The following is a 6421-nucleotide window of genomic DNA, read 5'->3' on the forward strand; positions in this document are numbered from 1 at the left end:
GTCTCTCCCTCTCCCTTCCTCTCTGAAATCAATAAAAAATATATTAAGAGAAGAAAAAGTAAAGGAGAGTGCACACTGGGTCTGCAAGGGAGACGATGCCCACACAGGTGGCAAGTCCTGAGGGCGGGACTCCTTATCCCTGGGCGAGGAAGTGCCCAGGCCCCAGGCCCTACTTGCACAGCACGTGGGATTGAAAGTCTGCATGTGAGACTCCTCTTAGTCTGCGTCCTCCTCACATTAACTTTGTCTAAAGCAATTCCATTTGAGTGGCCTGAGTACTGAATGAGCTAAGTTCCCCCTTCCTCACGGCCATTCCTGCCCATCAGGAACACTGACCCAAGAGCGGCAGCCTGTTCGTTTTTAAATATTTTTTTATTGATTTCAGAGAGAGGAAGGGAGAGAGAGAGAGAAACATCAAGGATGACAGAGAATCATGGATCGGCTGCCTCCTGCACGCCCCACACTGGGAATCGAGCTCACAACCCGGGCACGTACCCTGACTGGGAATCGAACCGTGACCTCCTGGTTCATAGGTTGACGCTCAACCACTAAGCCACACCAGTTGGGTGAGAATGGCAGCCTTTTGAGGTGCTTCTTAGTTGAAAACTGATGCCATTTAAACCTCCAGCAGCCACGTAGGACCACCTGTAACCTTCTCTTTCTTTCCCTCCTGCAGTCACTGTGTCCGTGACCTTGTCCATGACCTGGTTTCTACTGCCTCGAGGTTTGTTTTTCCGTTGTACAAACCTTCTTGGTGCCGCCCTCACTGTGATGAGCCCTGGGCCCTTTGTGGAGTGGACAGGATGGGGGCGTGGGGGTTGGGGGGAGTAGGACTGTGGGTCCAATCAGACCGCCAACGTGCAGGTGGTTATCCAGAACATGGTGATTAGCTGAAGTCTTTTGCGTTATAGAAATTAGGAGGGAGGAAGAAATTGGCAGCATTATGATTCCAGTTTTCCCAATTCTTTAGCTTGAATAGATTTTCCCCCTTGATCACATTATATATTAACTCCCAGCATACCCCAATATGTTTGTTATACAAATGGTTTATCCAAACCACAGGCCACTGGGTAAACTCCTTTAGAAATGGAAATAAATCTAACTCAAGTTTATCAGCTTTAATGCTGTTAAGTGAGAATGCTTGAGAGCATCGCAGCTGAGTAAACAGTACAGAAAAGCACGGATACGTTAAAGATAACTACATACTCAAAAGCCTCAGGCCGGCCAAGTTCTTTTGCTTAATTGCTTTTCATCCCTATTACTTGTCAAAAGAAAAGGGGAAGACCTTCCCTCGGTAAATCCAGAAATCCTATCATCAAGCAAAAACTCCCTTTGTAACAAAGTGAGAAGCAGAAATCCACTTCAACAGGAAAAAAAAAAACACAACAAAAAAAACCCCAAGCAATTGGCGCTGTTAGCGCACCAGCACCATCTACAAATACAGTTGTTTAAACAGGACAGATTGCCAGGGCTCAGCAGGTTCGTTAGTCACCGCTCAGCGTGAAAATTACTGGGGTTATTAAATTTCCACCCCATTACCTTCACTCCCATTTGGAACCGCTCATCAGCGAGCGCCTCCTTCGTTAGAAGTCACGGGTTGCCGAAACCGGTGTGGCTCAGTGGATAGAGCGTCGGCCTGCGGACTGAAGGGTCCCAGGTTCGATTCCGGTCAAGGGCATGTACCTGGGTTGTGGGCACATCCCCAGTGAGGGGTGTGCAGGAGGCAGCTGATCGATGTTTCTCTCTCATCGACGTAGGAGGCAGCTGATAGATGTTTCTCTCTCATCGACGTTTCTAACTCTCTATCTCTCTCCCTTCCTCTCTGTAAAAAATCAATAAAATATATTTAAAAAAAAAAAAAGAAGTCACGGGTTTGCCAAGCCAGCAACCCGCGGACACGCGATGCATTTGGCCGTATCTTGGAAACGCAAAGCCTTAGCAGCTCAAGTTGATGGCTCCCCAAAGTCTCTGAAGCCTTCTAGTCGTCTACGCAAGTCCCAAGCCTTCCATTCAAAACCATGCGCTACACACACTGCAAATTGTGCTTGAGAAAAAGCACCCCAAGCTCCCGCAGTGATGGGCTTCCAGGAATTGGTCTTCACCAGCCCCCCGACAAAAGTGTTCCCCGCTCTGTCTTGGTCGTTGTCCTCAAGTGCACGTCTGTTGGAGGAGTTGCCACCTGCCTTTAGGGCCTGGTTTGGTGGGAGGTGTCTTCTGAGATTAAACTGGACCCCAAGCTGCATTAACAAAGGAACAGCAGTCCATGAGCGACATTTATTGACCCTTCATTGAACTGAATACCCACTCAGCGGTTCTCAACCTGTGGGTCGCGACCATCGGAAAACACATCTATAATGACATATTGTTTTTGTGATGAATCACTGTGCTTTAATGATGTTCAATTTGTAACAATGAAACCACACCCTGCATATCAGATATTTACGTGACGATTCATAACAGTAGCAACATTACAGTGATGAAGTAGCCACGGAAATAATGTTATGGTTGGGGGTCCCCACAACATGCGGAGCTGTATGAAAGGGTCGCGGCATCAGGAAGGTTGAGAACCGCTGCGACTAAAGAGGATGTGGGCCCTAGCTGGTTTAGCTCAGTGGATAGAGCATCGGCCCTCAAACTGAAGGGCCCCGGGTTCGATTCCAGCCAAGGGCACATGCCCGGGTTTCAGACTCCATCCCCAGTGTGGGGCATGCAGGAGGCAGCCGATCCATGCTTCTCTCTCACCATTGATGTTTCTCTCTCTCTCTCCCTCTCTCCCTCTCCCTTCCTCCCTGAAATCAATAAAAGTGTATTTAAATAAATAAAATAAAATTCTCCTTGCTTCACCCGAATTAAACTTCTCTCCATGCGAATGGTGCCATTGGCAACTTAATGATAAAAATCCCAGTGCCTTCTGCTCCTCTCCCTGCCCTTAGGGATGTGGGTTTCCAGCGGTTCAGGCCCAGGCGGAGCCTCCGCACCCTCGTGTGCCTTTGCTGCCCCCTACCTTCCTTCTGGCGCGCTGCACCCTCCTCGCTCATTCTTTTCCTTCCTTCGTCATGTTCTATGTTCCCCAAAGAAACCCCGATCGATAACAGTATAAGCCTGTTTGAATCTTAAAATGGATGGAAACAGTGTGACGCAAAGGAGGGAAACGCTAATGGTGTAAAGCAGATAGGAAAAGTCTCCAATCGTGTGAAATAGACTAACCGCAATGTATTCTGTAAAATGGAAAACATCAGCTATTGATTTCCTGTTTGTCTGTGGAACTGTGTTTGGGGGGTTAGGCAGGTCAAGACTGATTTGATGAAGCAGGCACCTTTGTGAAAACCATTTCTAAATTTTCTATTTAAAATGATTTTAAAATCACATAAGACATACATAAATAAGTATTCATATGTAAAATTAGAGCATTTAGAATCAAAGCTAAAGTCTCTTTAAGCATGACTCCCTCCCAGAGATGGCCATTATCAGACCTGGTTATGAGTTTAGCATGTATCCATTCTTTTATTTTTTTTGTAAAACATATTTTTATTGATTTCAAAGAGGAAGGGAGGGGGAGAGAGAGATAGAGACATCAATGATGAGAGAGAATCATGGATCGGCTGCCTCCTGCACGCCCCCTACTGGGGATCAAGCCTGCAACCCCAGCATGTGCCCTGACTGGGAATACAACCATGACCTCCTGGTTCATAGGTCGATGCTCAACCACTGAGCCACGCCGGCCGGGCTATTGGTTAATTCTTGTATGTGCCCTGACCAGGGATCAAACCTGAAACCTTGGTATATCAGGACGATGCTCCAACCAACTGAGCCACCCAGCCAGGACTCAATGGGCAAATAGTTCAAAGTAAGCTGGGCAAGTGAGGTTTCATCTCCGTCACTAGACGGTTCCTGACTGCCTAAGCGAGAAGTGGAGGAACCTTCTAGAATGACTTGTGCTTAAATCTATGTGACCGAATGTTGTGCCCCATCAAACAGAACAGGACTCAAAGCATCAGAAATGGTAATGCTTTAGCCCTGACCGGTTTGGCTCAGTGGATAGAGCGTCGGCCTGCGGACTCCAGGGTCCCGGGTTTGATTCCAGTCAAGGGCATGTACCTTGGTTGCGGGCACAACCCCAGTGGGGAGTGTGCAGGATCGATGTTTCTCTCTCATCGATGTTTCTAACTCTCTATCCCTCTCCCTTCCTCTCTGTAAGAAATCAATAAAATATAAGAAGAAAAAAAGAAAAGAAATGGTAATGCTTTACTTATTTAAGTTTGTTAACCTTTTTGGAATATGTCACTGTTATACATTCGTGGGAAACCATGAATACTTAACAAGGCAACAAAAGAACATTTTGCATTCTGAAATATGCGTCTCCCTCCCATTTAGACAAGGATGCACACTGAACTCTGTGATAAATTACAGTGTGTTTAAAGATTACATGGTCTCTCCGCCCGCGTCCCCTCCTTGCTCTGTTCTCTCCTCCACTCAGCTGCCAGACTAATCCTCCAGAAACACCAATTTTCATGCACCACTTCTCCAAACCTCGCTTCCTGGCTCCCTGGTGCCTGAAAAACCATTTCCAATGCTTTTGTCTGCAAATGCGTATAGACTCCGCGTTTTGGTTACTTGCTAAAGTAGCACAAACTCGCGGTGACAGGTGCATGAGTGAAATCCAGCGTCTCATTCCATGGTTACCAAGTCTGCAAGCCCTGTTTTTGGGAAGAGAACAACTGGAAGTCGGAGAACCGTGTGGCCATGGCCGCATGAAATTTAACACGCGATTCCGAGATTCATGCATATTGAGGTGCTATTGAGAAATGTTGAAAATATCCATTGTAAAGAGTGTTTTAAAACACTCCGAGCAGCAATAAGAGGAAAAGCAAGAAGGTATAGCCAATAGATTGTGTCAGAACCCTTTGGGAACTCCAGTGCCTAAAAATTGTTTTAAGCCCTGGCTGGTTTGGCTCAGTGGATGGAGTGTCGGCCTGCAGACTGAAAGGTCCCAGGTTCAATTCTGGACAAGGGCATGTACCTCGGCTGTGGGCACATCCCCAGTAGGGGGTGTGCAGGAGGCAGCTGATAGATGTTTCTCTCTCATCGATGTTTCTAACTCTCTATCTCTCTCCCTTCCTCTCTGTAAAAAATCAATAAAATATATATTTTAAAAATTGTTTTTAAATTGCTTTTTTTCAGTTGTCACAATAATAGCTTCCATTTGCATTATACTTTATAGTTTACACAGTCTGTGGGAAAAATAAAGGTAATTATGGGTATGGTTGCAATTCATAAGAAAGGCAGAATGGCCGAAACCGGTTTGGCTCAGTGGATAGAGCGTCGGCCTGCGGACTCAAGGGTCCCAGGTTCGATTCCGGTCAAGGGCATGTACCTAGGTTGTGGGCATATCCCCAGTAGGGAGTGTGCAGGAGGCAGCTGATGGATGTTTCTCTCTCATCGATGTTTCTAACTCTCTATCTCTCTCCCTTCCTCTCTGTAAAAAATCAATAAAATATATTAAAAAAAAAGAAAGGCAGAATGAAAGGGAATGAAAATCAATGTATATATCCAGTCTTTCTTTTAACAAATTAATGCCCGGCCAGCATGGCTCAGTGGTTGAACATCAACCTATGAACCAGGAGGTGATGGTCTGATTCCCAGTCAGGGCATATACCTGGGTTGTGGGCTCCATCCCCAGTGTGGAGCATGCAGGAGGCAGCCGAGCAATGATTCTCTCATAATTGATGCTTCTCTCTCTCTCTCCCTCTCCCTCTCTGAAATCAATATATATATATATATATATATATATATATATATACACACACACACACACAGTAAAGAATGGGAGCGATAAGAGGATGGAATACATAGTTTAGAGCTTTGTAAAGCAAACCAGCTCTAGAGCAATGCTCCGTTTCCTTAGGTTGTGCTGCTAATCAGAGAGCCCAGCCTGATCGGTGGTTTCTGATAATCACCCTCGGTAACACTTCCACAATCAAGAGACCTACAGAATGAACCACACGCCCGACCTCAGCATTGATTCTAAGAGAAAATACCCAGAAAAAAATTTCCCTTCTCACCAGGGGGCAGGCAGAGAGGAAGTGGACCCTCCCACCCACGAATTTCCCCGGGGAAAGCGTTCATCTGGAAGGTATTGCTCTCCTTAGACACAGGGCAGGACCTGCTCCAGGCGCCTCATGTCTTCATAGCACATTTCAGAGAATAAAGCCCATCCTGAGAGCGCCATGGGCTTCAGGACCACCCAGCAAGTGGCCAGAGGCACGCAGCCAGGCCCTGGGCGCCAACACGGTAGGTAGACCTTCGGTGCTTTCCTGCAATGCTCAGAGCTGAGGCTTCAGCTAGCGGTGGCTTCTTTCCAATAACTTGTGAATATTGTGCCCTAAAAGCCATTACATGACCTCTTTCAAACCAATTCCTA

Source organism: Myotis myotis, unplaced genomic scaffold (assembly GCF_014108235.1).
Source record: "Myotis myotis isolate mMyoMyo1 unplaced genomic scaffold, mMyoMyo1.p scaffold_m19_p_21, whole genome shotgun sequence".
Taxonomy (NCBI): Eukaryota; Metazoa; Chordata; class Mammalia; order Chiroptera; family Vespertilionidae; genus Myotis; species Myotis myotis.